At 38.1% G+C, this 15,694-nt stretch overlaps 1 long non-coding RNA gene across 1 annotated transcript; it reads left to right on the forward strand.

Annotated features, from left to right (window-relative positions):
- Positions 1–10,927: 10,927 nt before the first annotated feature.
- Positions 10,928–14,354, forward strand: LOC124256606. The gene is made up of 3 exons (XR_006893004.1): positions 10,928–10,964; positions 13,804–13,935; positions 14,258–14,354. It is a non-coding gene; the product is annotated as an uncharacterized LOC124256606 (long non-coding RNA).
- The last annotated feature ends 1,340 nt before the right edge of the window (positions 14,355–15,694 follow it).

The raw sequence follows: 15,694 nt of genomic DNA on the forward strand, positions 1-15,694 counted from the left end.
GGATGTAAATAAGTATTGTCACCGTCATTATAAATGCATAAGTCATTATTTGAAATGAAATCCTCCAGTAATTTACCCTTGGCGTTTGTAGTAGATCCACCCCAGAGTGGGTTGTGGCCATTTAAATCACCCATGATTAAACAGGGTTTAGGTAGTTGATCATAGAGAGCTTGCAGATCTGTAAGGTGAACAGTTGATGAAGGCGGGATGTACAAAGAACACAAGGTAAAAGCAACCTGTAATGTAAGTCGAACTGCAACGACTTGAAGATTTGTTTTAAGTGGAACAGGGCTATGGATAACATTGTTCCTCACCAGAATTGATGCTCCACCAGAAGCTCTATCACCAGGAGGAGAAAAATAATGATACGCATTAAACTGACGTAGATCAAAATTATCTGTTTGTTTCAGATAAGTTTCTTGTATGCTAAACGCTGACGGGTTAAAATCTTGGACTAATAACTGTAAATCGGTTATATTAGACCGAAGTCCTCTGCAGTTCCATTGTATTATAGGTGAAGGTATCATTTCTTCGGAGGATGAACGGGAGATCTACCCCTCACCTTCCTTGAGGGTGACAAGCTATGTGCCCTACCATGGCTATGGTCTGACACATCCATCTCCTCGAGAGATCCAAACTTATTAAAAAGCTGGACCTGATTATTCGTCCCTTTAGGGGTTCTGTTACTTTGAGTCTTTTTGTACGTTTCACTGTTTGTTTTGGATTTGTTCCTTGCTGGTGGTTTGATACGTGTTTCTGGTTGAGATGATTGCTTCTGAGATTTAGATGAATCCTTCTCAGAAGATATCTTGGATTGTATGATTGTTTTTGATTGACATGTGGTTTGTGAACTGGAGGTTGTTTGGGTTGGCTTCAACTGAATCTCAACTGATAGCAATGTAGGAGCGGATGTCATCGCCCATGTGTAATCGGTCTGACATCCTACTGAGTTGCATGAAACACGTTTAAGTTTGGTGACCGGAAGAGATGAAGAAACAGTAGCAGAGTAAGTAGGGCCCGATGGTTCCTGTGCAATGACAATCTTCTTTGCTTCTACAAACATAATGTTGCTTTCGTGCTTCACGCGTGATATCTTAGACTGAAGTTTCCAAGTAGGGCATTCCTTGGAGGAGGAGGGATAACAACCAGAACAATTAACACATACGGGAGGTTTGTCACAAACGTTTGAATTCTCACATGATCCTGCACATCGATGACAAGCTGCTTGATTACGGCACGATTTGGAACCGTGGTCATATTTTTGGCAGGTATAGCATCTCAAGGGATTAGGGATAAAAGTATCCACCCTCAAGTTGCAATACCCAGCCTTCAAAGATGTTGGATGTATGGAAAGGCAGAAAGTAAACAGATAAGTGTTAGTTTTTGTGACTTCATCATTCTTTTTTACAGTGAAACGTTTTACACTAGTAACTCCTTGTGAGCATAATTCTGTCACGATGTCATCCTCTGTCATATCAGAAAGGCATCGTCCAATGTCACGGACGATGCCTTTACTTGTATTAAGAGATCTATGAGGAGAAACCTCAACAGGGACATTTGCTAAAGATTTGGTTGAGAGTAGGTTCTGCGATTGGATCTGTTTCCTGCACTCAATTAACAGAGAACCAGATCGCAGCTTTTTGATTTCCTTTGCCTCGCCAGCTAGACCTTCTACACCCTTTGCTACGGCAAATGGATTTAACCTTAGAGGACCACCATCAGGTGCTGACATGACAACGAAACGTGGCCAATTTTCAGTGTTGGTGAGAGCTACAGGAGCCTCATCCACCGACGAGAACGAATCATCAGACTCGTGGGAACGTTTTTTTAGTGGGGGTGCCATGGTAGAAATATATATGATTCACCCTCCTAGCTCCCCACCCACCATGGAGTGTCAACAAGGACGATGGCTCATGTCTGTGGATATCCAGCAGACGGCACCAAGGATACTAGGAGGGTATACTCAAGCAGAAAATATCTTGAAAAGATAAATCCCACCAGATTGGCCCATGAGCCACCGCCTTCTGGGCATTAAGACTCTAGGCAAAGTTCATGATAAACGTAATACAAAATCAATTAGTGTCAATAAACAAAGGGTGCCAAGACCAAAATTTCAACAGTTCCAAATCAAATTTTGTGCAATTACATATAATCAATGCACAAGGTTGACGCCATCATGTGGGTGCAGATGGGAAAGTTCAAAATATTCAACGTCTTCATCTGATTCAAATATATCGACTGACTAATCATACAAGCAGCCAAATGAGAGAAGAAAAGAAATGGATGCAATCCATTATGAGTGCTGCTGCAAACGAAACACGAAGGGTGTGCGGCTACTTACATGAACCGATACTGCTCAGAGTGGCTCATTTTCAAGCAAGTAGACATCTAGGACATGCAGACAGTGTAGGTAAGTAGTCGTAACCTCATTGTATAAATAAATGTACATACACGTTTCTGCAACATGTGTGAGTCAAAGGTCTCATTTTAGTTCAGCTATTGGTTACTTTTCTCGTTACAAGGTATGGTATGTATTGTTTTTCTCTCAAAGAATACGGGACAGGCCCAATGCCAAGTTTAGTATGGCTCATTTCAACATTGGGTGAGTGAGTAAGTTTAGTTTTATGCCACACTCAGCAATATTCCAGCTATATGGCGGCACTCTTATATGGAAGGATTACTCTAAGTTCAATATTGAGAAATGCCTTACATATGCATTTGATGTAGAACTGGTTCAACATAAACTTGATAACTGGTGAAAATAGACCCCTGAAGGTCCGGGTTAGAATTGATCTTCAGAAACCAATCTGTCAGAAGGGGCGACTGACATGATCGTGTGGTCAAGGCACGCTGACTTGGTTGACACATGGCATCGTATTCCAATTGCATAGATAGATGCTCATGCTGTGAATCACTGGATTGTCTGGTCCAGACACGATTATTTTCAGACCGCCGTATATTTCTGAGTGCGGTGTTATAGAACAACCAACCAACCACATCCTTTCTCTTCATATACAACCCGCCGCGCGAGAATGTGTCAGTGTTTCAGAGACTGAAGTATTCATCTTATTGGTGGCTTGATTCAGATGTCACTGTAACTGAGTTCACGCCGAATTTATCAAAGCCCATAAATCATTTCACATTATGTATAAAACAACGACCATATATACATTACTAATGTCAGATTCAGTTTAAGTTACGATATATTTTGTGACGGGTTGACTCCACAAGTATGGTCCATACTTACACAATACAGCACGAACTATAAAAATATCAAATATACACAAAATGGAAAAACATTTTGATAATATATGTATATTGTTCAGCTTTGGTTTTACAAGGTAAATGATATTCATCAGTCGATTAGCATGAGCAGTGTCATGGACCCATGTACATTTGACAGATTTATTTGGCAGATTTAGTAGATGAATATCAGTATGCCATGAATTTGTAATGTGGAAATATTTTAGTAAATTGTATTCATGCGTATATATTTTCCAACACATTTATAAACTAGTCGAACATTTGAATTTGAAATTTATACATATATGTTTTAATTATTTTATGTTAATATTTATTCTGTCACATTAGCTTATAGCAATTAAGTAAGGAATGTGTAAAGTCATTTCTCACAAAACAATAAATGTTATGTATGCAGTTGTTTTTATTGTGAAGATTAACATATGCAACATATGCATCTCCAACCTGAACACATGCAAAGATGTGCATGCAACATTTTGTTGCACATTTGGTAAGGTCTAAACTCTTACTTCTTATTCACGGGATGACTTGTTGCACTTCAGATGATAGAAATGAATATTCGAAGAATCGAGAAAATATACTTTGTTGAAATAATTACAATTAAGGAAAGGTGAATGATTTAAACAACCTTGGATTCATAACAACATAACAGTAATAATTTCATGCCAAATAGCCCGGTCTGTAAATATACTGATCCCAACATGTTTCAATCTAAAAGAAAAAACCCAATATTCTCAAAATCCCCAACATAATAATATGTGATACGTTTCAATTCATAATGTTCATAAATATTATCAGAAATAAGAATTTTTTGTAAACAAAAACATTTGCTATTATTCCAACTGGTTATTCAGAACGAAACACGTCTTTGCATATCAAAGCTTGGTGACAGATTTTAAGACCTCCGCAGAACAAATATTTGTTGGTCCAGCAATTGCTTGCTGCTATACTGTTTCCACAGTACTCATGGGCGGCATCTGGCAATAGTTTCAGGTCCTACCCTTTTCGCGAACACCTGGTGTCAACTGATTTTCAGTAATTCATACTAACATTTGCCACTAACACCAAAGGGAATGTATTTCTTAGGATATTACACCTTGGTCCCAGTAAGGTGGCCAAGCGTTAGTTGCTGGTGGTATATAGCTCGTATTTTAATAGTATTAAACGTTCTATTCATATATGTGTAGAATATATCAGTAACTGGAATGGTTTGTTTTACCTGACTGTGATACTTAACTTACTGTTCTACTGTCATTTGGTGACAGACATTTAGTTGTAATTAACTTGTACTCATCACGATGTTGCTGCAGTTTTGCCGATGCGATGTGATATTTTAACTCACTCGCTCACTCTTAGGATATTAGCTTTGTGTCATGCATTCACCAATACCTGCCTACCTAGACACATATATAGACAGATAGATCTGCACCTACCACACACACACACACACACACACACACAAACACAAAACACTCACATACCTACCATCCCCACACATATACATCCGCACCTACTAACCTACACACACTAACATACGTCCATACATGTACATACACGGCTCACTATGCATTGCCAATACATCTATTTACACTGTGTCTGCCTAACCGTACAGTCACACGTAAATTATTATAAGACATACGTTCTTATAAAATTACAAGTCTCGGTGAGGCATATTCACACAAGGTAATGTAAACAACAAAGACTACACACGTTCCAGGTGTTTTGACATGACATAGCGCGATACTGTGAGGGTGTTCAGCTGTTTTACGTATCAAATACGTCCGCTGATCTGGAACGTGCATGAGTAGGCACTGATTTGCTCGCAAATATAAAATCATTTAACTCATTAAGGCCGAGAGACGCATATATGGGGCAAATTAATCAGCTCCTCACAGCGAGTGACGTGTTTATGGGGCAGGTAATTAGCAGTTTCTCACAGCGAGAGCCCCATACAGTCGTCAACAGAAAGCACCTCTTATTCAGCGAGAGACGCACATGTGTGTTGTACTTTTAAACATCGCACTGTACATATTATTTCAACCAATTTAGCAGTACTGAGCAAATGTTAGCTTTTCTTACGAGAGATCCCACCTTTAGTATCAATCAGAAGAAGTATTTAAAGTGTTTTGATAACAATTGCTAATCATTATCATAGGCTTGTACAGCGTTTAGCAAATGAACGCATGTCGGCGAGAAAGGGGATTATGATGTTTTTACAGAGGTAAGTGCCTGGTACTCTTCCTTGGGAATGGATACTAAAATACTTCGTATGCACCTTGATTGAATTAGATGTAATGGTTTAGAGGTTACTAAAACTTATATTTCCTTCAACTACCTAATAAATAGGAAACAATATACGAAATTTCAAGGACATACAAAGAATTCAAACACAATAGAATAGTTTGAATTTACTTTTTAGGCATCATTACGTTGTCATGTTTCATATACTGAAACATAATGTATAAACACAAGTAATTATACATCTAAGCTCGAATAGATTAAACATAATTGAACTTACTAATTTGAAGTTTACTGAATTGTAACTAGTTGTTTTCCATAATCTAAAGTTCGTAATGTTACCTAAGCGAATATAAAGTGATAAGTCGCGCCTTTGCATCGAATACATATATACATGTCAGTGTTATTACAACAATGAAATGTTTTACTACGTTTGTTACAAAAGACAGTAAGTTGGTAATTCAAAACATTGTCACACATGGACAGAAGTAATATCATAAGTTATTACATGTAAGCCATACAAAGGTATTTCAAGCATTTTTGTTCAAGCTGTTGAAAGTTTTTTATGTTGATTTGAATTGTCAGTTTTCTATGCAATTTACATGAGCATTCTGTAAAACGTTTGTATTTGATCTGTGTAATTATCAAATCCGGTGCAATTATCACGTGTATCAATCAACTCAGTCTCTATTGATCCATCGTCAATCAAAGCTGGATGGTATATCAGTTACGGTATCGATACACATGCGTATAATCATTCAAGCAGATTACAGTAATGAGATAATTGAACGCCTCTTTCGACCTTGAAATAACAGCCTCCGGTAGAATGCATATGTAGTTACGTCCTTGTTTGTCCCGTGACAAGTGTAAAATAAACAGATGCGCTGTTATATCATTGGACATCTTGCTTGATGGAGTCACGCCCCTCTTTGTGATGTTTATACATGCATGCACATCTGTAATCTTATGAACCTCGTTTGCATTCAGTAAAGATATAGGCACGCCCACCTTCATAAATATTGGGGGTGGGGGTGTCAACTGCAAGTTTAAACACTATATAAATTCAGTATAGTGTCACCTCGTGAATTCTGTAATGCGTGTACTCTAGTTTGGATAGTCATTCGTATCAAGGTGAAGATTATATTTACATGTACAGCAAGCCATTATGTTTTATGTACTAGTTGTGTGCATAAAATGTATATGAAAATAAATACTACCTCTACTCAGTGGTTGGATTTCAATCGCTTTGTTTTACTTATCGAAAAACACTAAAATGAGGACAAATAATCTCGCCAAAGTGACTATCTACTCCTATTTGTCTTATGTGTATATTTCATACATCGTTACCAGTGTGTATGTTTACAATACACAAACTGTTACATGATAGCTTGAGTTGATAAAGCCGAAACCCAGCATATCGACTGGTCAAGGATATAGCCAATAACCAATCTCTATCCAAGCTGCTGAGTGACCAAACGTGCTCTTCAGAAATTTCGCCCACGCCCCGTCACCTGTCCTTTCCTCTGTGACAGGTATCTCATGATACGATTGGTCGCAGATAACATATGACCAGCCACTATACTGAACAGTTGAGATACCAGTATGTATGTTTACAATACACAAACTGTTACATGAAAGCTTGAATTGATAAAGCCGAAACCCAGCATATCGACTGGTCAAGGATATAGCCAATAACCAATCTCTATCCAAGCTGCTGAGTGACCAAACGTGCTCTTCAGAAATTTCGCCCTCGCCCCATCACCTGTCCTTTCCTCTGTGACAGGTATCTCATGATACGATTAGTCGCAGATAACATATGACCAGCCACTACATTGAACAGTTGAGATACCGAACGTTCTATTCGGGAAATTTGATGACGCCCTATCACGTGACTCTTTGTTTTATGTCTATGCAAGGAATATGTAGTATACATTTTCTATATGTATGTTTGTATGGTGACGTATATTTTCTGCATTAAATCTGTATGAAGAAAAGTGCAATGCTACGAATGTGCTTTGTGCTAGTCACAGACTAGCGTTATAGTACTTTCATTAAAATAATTTGTAAACACTAGAAATGTATCGGCAAAACCGCTATTTTCGTCGAAGATTATAAAGTATGAAAGTAAATTCTTCTTTACAGTATGTCATTGTCATAGATGTTTTGTAAATTTAAGCCTCACACAATGATATAAGAGAGAGAATTTGTTAACGTGTGTCTCATCTGTTACATACAAAGAATACATGTGTATGCATATTGTGATAAAATATAAATGTACAAGCCGACAAAAGGTCTCCAAGAGAAACTTGCAATAAAATTACATAAAGCTTGCAATACACGACATGTATTCACACCTGATTTCTTTCAACATATATCTTTACGACAGAATTAAACAATCAGGACTTGTTTGTACGACTAGACAGTTTCCTGTGATCCCCGAAACCTGCCAGGGAAATCAGGTGTGACTAGCACTAATTAGTCTCGGCACAGAGAGTGGGCAATCAGCGAGGGCTTCCAGGTGTTGAGTAGTGATGGGGCTCTCGGGCTTAATGAGTTAATAGGCATAGAAGAAGATTATGTCGTACAACGTTGGCAACAGTCATAACAAATGTAAACAAACTAACCGCGTTTGAATGTGGACTTAGCGAGTGACACTCAGTTACATTGTTTATTGAAACCCTTTGTTGTAGATGTCATTGTTTATGCACAGATACCACAACATCATCATCTTCTCTATTTCTAGAAACCCCACCAACGGTGGTTCATGAGACAAGTAAATGCCAATAAAAACAATAATTACCAAGATAGCAAGGATGTACGAAGAAACATCGAAAGCATTTATAATACATATCAGAATCAAATCAAAATACAACAAAATCATTAAGTCGCGATAGCATAGTTAACGTAGTGATTAGCCTGGTTGGGAGACTTCAGTGCTGGAGATGTCTACTACAAATATATTCTACGAACACATTGTTCAGTATTTGATTAAAAGATGTTTTTGTGAATATAATTTAAATTAACAGATCACATATTGATATAATCTTGATCAGTAATAAATTCAGAACTATGTCGATATACCACAATGTATATTGACAAAAAGACAAGGGAGAGTATCACAATTATGTTATGACATTAAAAACTTCAATCCTATGCATCATTTATCTGTGTACAACATTTAAGTTACTTCACACTTTGAGCTATTTCGAACATGCATGATCATGAACGCGAAAATGTTCCTTACTGTGAATTCATAGTATTCAGTATGAAGATACCTATACGCATATACGTGAAAACAAACGTACAACATTCATGTAACAGGGTGCAAACACTGTATTTATTTTGGCATTGTTTTGGTGTTTGGTTTTAATTATAAGCTTTAAAATATTAATTTCATAATGAGGTAGGGACCCTCAGGACCACTAATTTGGAGCCTTGCCACCTATGTAAGGATAGTTCACTGTTCAAATGTTATACCAACTGTGCTGATTGGCCTAAAGTTTATGAAGAAGCCTTGAAACTTCTCATTGGCTGTAAGTTGCTGCTCATGCTTTTCATGCAAGGGAAGTTGCTCAGTATTTTTCTTTCTGGCTGGCAACTTCACCAGGGACACATGTTTTGGTCTTGAAGGAACTGAAAGTTAGTTTATGTATTATAATGTATTCTATTAAGGATAAACATACAAAAATATTTCAATTGGTTTATGGTTTTTTAAAGTATTGTTGAAAGTATATGGAATGTTGATATAAAATACTTTCCAATATCTTGGTGATGTATTTGTGCAAAACAATTTGTATTGCACTTGTGGTCTAATTTATACTAGTGTTTTGCAAAGCATTTATAATTTTGATATTGTGTTCAGATATACTAGTGAAGGCGTTCTGATGAAGCACCAGCCTTTTGATTCAGCCCATAGCTGGTAATTATGTTTAATTTGGTAGTTTTATCCATAGTGCTATTTTCAATAATTATAATAGCTGTCACTGGCCATATGTGTATTTATTTAATGTTTCTGTAATGTTCCTTAAATAGTTAGTTGTATTTATTTAATGTTTCTGTAATTTTCCTTAAATAGTTAGTTGTATTTAAATGTTATATTCTGTGACACCTGTACATGTACTATAACATGTTGCAGAATTGATCGCGAGTGCGTACCACTACATCTGGCTGGATCAAAAATAAAGAACTCTGCTCTACGGCTGGCCCTTGTCATCTATGGGACTAGCCCGTTTACATTCACGCGTTGCTTTTTCTGACGAAACAAATTGTAAATAAGCACCACGTTCAGAAGAGACTACACGAGGATGATTAGCATATATTATTATACTATGAATTCCAAATTCATTGCAGGAATACAATGGTCATGACTACATATACGGACAACATACGGATTGTGAATATACGTCATTTTCGGGAGTGGTTGGGCGTGGACGAATAGTCAACAGTGAATTGATCTGTTAGTTGAGATAATGTAATCGGGGTTATAAAAACCATGATCATCATCTATTACAATTATCGTTTGACCATGAGACATTCGCTAACTCTTGGTGCATGTATTTGACTTCATGTATTGAATCTTAATAACGTGAGCTTTTCCGGTCTGTTTGAACCAAATAAAACGTTTAAAGCGTATTGGAAAAGCCAACTGCAAATCATTATATAAGACAGGTCTAACATCAATTAGATAACGTTAATTACCCGATCGACGATTGATCACCATCCTCAATGTTCGTGACACGATTTATCTATCAATGTTGACAATTATCCATAAAAGTGAAGGACAAGCGAAAACGTAATTCAATTAAATTCCATCATAGGAGGATTTGGCAGCTCTGCAACCGCTTTGAAAAGAATACACTTTGTATTCATGACTCAAAATTCCAGTGTTTTATTGTCTGTGACGGGTCGTAAGTTACACAAGCGTGTATTGAATATGATTATATAGGTGCTCTTTGATGCTTTTCCCCTTGCAGTGACTATTTCTGACTAGAAGTGCCTACTTACTAGTCAGACCATATTGAACTGACTCAGTAGAGCATAAAATGTAGACAACAAATAACTGACTTGATGTTTATGACATCAATCTCCAGTGTGTTATTAATTGCCTGCCACTTGCCGTGGTTTTGTAAGTGGCGCAAAAGTGTATCGCGTTCTGTTCGATGTAACATAGGGCTTGGTTGGGCATAACATGTTGACAACCAATGGTTGGCTTCACCACATTTCCACGCATTACTAGACTGGTAGCGTTCCACGTTTCACAGTTTTACATAGATTCTCAGCCATGTCGGAGCCTGACGTGTTTCTGAACGCTGACTCTCAAACATCCACCAACGAGAATAATGATGGAGTAGGAACCAGAGAGGTATGGTCAAGGAAGAGAGAGTATTTTCTTTCACTGCTTGGGTATGCAGTTGGCCTCAGCTCAATTTGGAGATTTCCCTACCTTTGTCACAGAAATGGTGGTGGTAAGTGTGACTAACTGGTATCAACTTAGTTAATTCGGGACATGCGTTTGTAATATATTATGTATTAATATAGTAGTGAAGGTCAGATTATGACCGTGTAATCAATAATAATTTATATAATATAATCTGGTCAAGGACACAATTACGGGCCGTTTCCGTGCTGTGGTTAGACTTGTACCCAGATTGAAGGGAAAATGTCTCCATGTGTTCCAAAAGTTGGATTTTTACAACTTTCTCCAAGACTTTGGACAAGAAAGATAAATTAGATATTGGCCTGTAACTTTTCAAGATGTCTGGATCAAGGGAAGGCTTCTTGATCGTAGGCTTAATGGCAGCTCTCTTGAAGCTTACCGGAACCACTCCGGTTGACAGGCTCAAGTTGACAATTTTGGTTATAACTGTCAGAACACAGTCCATGATTTGAAGAAGTAACTTGGCTGGAAAACAGTCCAGGCAACACCAGGTTGGTTTTGTGTCCTTGATGATTTTGTTACTGAAATGTTCACCTTTAAACTCACTACAGGACAGGTTATCACAGAATGAGCCAATTTTCCCACTTAAATCGGAAATTTTGCTGGCAAAGAAGGATGAGAAACTGTTTGCAAGAGTGACAGGATCACTTCCTTTAGGTAATATAACGTCTTGTTTTCTACCTAATAAGCCATTAAGTTTTGAAAACACCAGTTTGGGATCAGCCTCAGCTTTGATGATTTCAGAGTTAATGTAATCTGCTCTAGTTTTTCTGATAATGGTTTTCAATTCCTGCCGAGCAGCGTTGTACATCTGGCGGTGTATCTTGTGCTGAGACTTGCGCCAACGTCGTTCAGCAACACGCTTGCGTCTTTTTGAGGACAAGACATCATCACCGTACCATGGTGATACATCATTTTTTACCATGTCATGATACCTTGCAGTGTTGCCCCAAGATGAATATGTATCTGAAATAAAGCTGATTGTGATATTTGGCTTAAAACGTAAATAAATATATTTGAAGAAGAAATTATGATTATGAACGCTGTAACAATGACTCAAAGTATTTTCAATGCTGAGTATGTGTCATTATGCAACAGTCAGGCCCAGGTTATTGTTCTGACATAACTAGCCGATCAGCCAGTTCATGATCAATATGTAGCGCTGAACTGCCTTTACGAAAACAGCTACTACCTGTCCAGGTTAAACGGCATCTCAAAATTACAATAACGTCATTAGGAATGTAACCGATAACAACGCCGAGAAAAAAAGCACGACTTGCTGTATGAAGTGAATCCGTTTAATCATTGTCATAATTGTTTGTAACATTCCCAGACATGCTTTATACATGCTAAGTTCAAGCTCACAATTGCAACTTTGATTGTCGGGTGGTGGGGTAGCCTAGTGGTTAAAGTGTTCGAAGACCAGGGTTCGATTCCCACATGTGTACAATGTGTGAAGCCGATTTTTTGGCTTTCCCTGCCGCGATAGTGTTCGAATATTGCTAAAAGTGGCGTAAAACTATACTGACTCACCCACTTTGTTTGTCACAGTATCACATTCTCTCTACAACACTGAACCAGGGACAGCAGAGCATTGTGTTAGCATTGGGTTGAGGGAGAGGTTGCCGTCATCGTATCACAATTGCGTAGATCGATGCTCATGCTGTTGATCTCTTTATGATAGTTAACCTTGCATGGCAGGCTGTACAAAACCTTGACAAATGAACTTCGACTTCTTTCCTGCTGTGCCCAACTGTGGAAAATCAAGGGTGGTCCCGACATTTGTAGGCTTTAGTCGAATACATTTTACCGTGCTGCTCGCAAGAAGGTCTCTGGACTGCTTGACACTTCATGTGGTTTTAGTATTTCAGTAGACAACGTAATTTCTAGAAACCCAAAAGCGCCATTAAATGCCCATTAAAAGAATCATTCAATGTTTATACATTATGCTTTATGAAAAATACAGATACCTCTGATAATATCGCTCTCAGGGAATTGTATATGCAGTATTCATTTGTCGTGTCAGGTTTACACATGGGCGGAAAGCATGAGTGAGTTGTAGCATGAGTTTACTTTTACGCTGCACTCAGCAATGTTCCAGCAATATGGCGGTGATCTGTAAATAATGGAGTCTGGAAGATGATAGACAATGTGGAGAGGGTAGGATATGTCAGTCCCCGTTCCGTTCACATAGTGGCAGAAAGCACTAGACTTGTGACATTCATAGAATGAGTTATATATTTACGCTGCACTCAATGAATATGACGGTGTGTATGTATATATATGTGTGTATATATATATGCTCGAGTGATTGAGATATTCTTTAATCCACTCAGGAATATTCCAGCTATAGCATCGGTCTGCAAATGCTCGAGTCTGGACCAGACAATCCAGTGATCAACACCACGAGCATCGATCTACGCAATTGGGATACGACGACATGTGTCCACCAAGTCAGCGAGCCCGATCCTGTTAGTGGCCTCTTACGATAAGCATGGATTGCTGAAGACCAATCCTAACTCGGATCTTCACGGTTGTGGAAAGCATGACATACAAAATGAAGATCCCAATAATTGAGTGCTACAGTGATTCTCTAAGTGCGGTTAGCAAAATGTGTATGACCGTTTCTTCTTGGCAACCTGTTGTTTCATCTTTAAAATATAAGGGTACGAACAGTAATCGCGGTGGATACGTGTCAATGTTCATTACACTACAAGCCTGATCGTGAAATTCATCAAATATTAACAGACCGCCGCCATACAGCTGATAATATTTATGACTGAGACAAACGATCAACTTTCAGGGCTTTTGCAAAGTAGTTAGAATATACAGCTCACTACATTCACAAAGAATGTTCTATTTACCAGGTGCGTTTCTCATTCCCTACTTTGCTGGGATTCTCACGTGTTCCGTTCCACTTTTCTTCCTTGAGGCTTCCATTGGCCAGTTCTCGAGCAGGAGTGCATTATATGCTTGGTCCATTTGTCCTTTGCTTAAAGGTTAGTAAACGCCCTTTCTGCACAGGCGATCAATCAACGAATGTCTTCAGACTTCCATTTCACTATTTCAAATGTATTATTATCTATGACACTGATGGATCCGATATATAGCTTGTATCATGTTTGGGCATATCAATGAATCAATATTTTTAATAGGACTGTTTGCACACGGAAACATTCAATTTTATTTAACATTATTCTGGCTGTTCTAGAAAGTCCCAACTTATATCCTCTTCTGAATCTTAACAGTACCAATGTAATAAAATTACAACACTAGTCTTACATGACTGAATAACAATACCATATAATACTCTATTTTCAGGTATTGGCATCACTCAGGTTGCAACCTGTTTCATATCATCCCTGCCTTACAACCTCATTATTGCCTGGTCTGTTTACTACTTGTACAAATCATTTTTGTCTGTGTTGCCATGGACAACATGCGACAACTGGTGGAACACGCCTCTATGCGTCACTAAGCTTAGTAACAGCTCATCAATCACCGACGCCTACCTGACTAACAGCACGGAGGATCCTCGGCTGCTCAACTCTGTATGGCGGAAGCCCAATGTGACGTTGACGGCATCAGAAGAGTTTTGGCAGTAAGATCTGAGGTTTTAGTGACATGTAATAATGTTTAAATGAAAGAATATGAGTCAGACCTGTGCCATTTGACTGGTAATACTAGACAAACTTCGTATTTATGGTCACAATATAGATAGTCAGTGCAAAAGGATACCCAATTTTGACAATCGTCATAAACAAAGTCTGTTTGGTACAAATGAAAAATCAGTGAATAATAATATATGAATGGCTTACTGAAAATCAGTGATGACACCAGGCCTCCACCAAAAGGATAAGTATGTCCTGCCCAACCGGTAGAATCCGCTATTCACAAAAACTGCAACGAAATGAAATTCCATGTCATGCTCATACAAGCACACCCCACAACCCCAACATTCCCATGACAGGCCTACCGACATTGTATGACCAGAGAGTCAGATTCAAAGTCGATCGGCAACATTTCAACCATGTCGTGACTAAACCAAAGATACATATAAACAATAAATAGTGTTAAAATTATATAACCTGTCGACAAGGAATGGTAAAGGAAGTAGAATATCGCAGATACTGACTAAAGACAACACATGTGAACATGAACACTGGTCAGTTCTCAGCATTACATTGTTAAAGCTGGCAAAAGATCTCCCGCAACTGAAGGCAGATCACCAGACTTGGGGACATGGTGACATCACCCCTCACGTGTCGGAGATTGTGGACCACTTTCACCAAACATAAAAATTAAAAACAGGAAAAATGCGTTGAGAGACGTGGACGTTATACTGTTTCATGGGGAACGATAAGTCTGTGAGCACTTGAACTAACAGCATTCCCAATGTCATTTGTTCAAATAGTTCTATTTTATCCATTTGGGATAATCAAATTATCTTGGTGCGGTTTTGCTCAGTGACTCCCACTGAGTATTAATATACTTCTCTTCAAAAGTTCAGACTCAAAATCAGCACTCACTATATGTTATGTATATATATATATGGTTACATCGAAGATTGATTTCTGCACTAACTTTGGGGAATCAGCTGCGTTGTGGTGTAAAGTTTTGATACATATTCATCATTTATTGAACTCATGACAATAATCTCTTCAACGTTACGAATTTGTTTTACAATACATCAGTTCATGTGTAAACAGTGCTTTTAAACAGTATGGCATATTTTGCAAAATTTAGTTTAGAACAGTT

The sequence above is a fragment of the Haliotis rubra genome, unplaced genomic scaffold (assembly GCF_003918875.1).
Source record: "Haliotis rubra isolate DU_JTF1 unplaced genomic scaffold, ASM391887v1 Scf631, whole genome shotgun sequence".
NCBI classification, from domain to species: Eukaryota; Metazoa; Mollusca; class Gastropoda; order Lepetellida; family Haliotidae; genus Haliotis; species Haliotis rubra.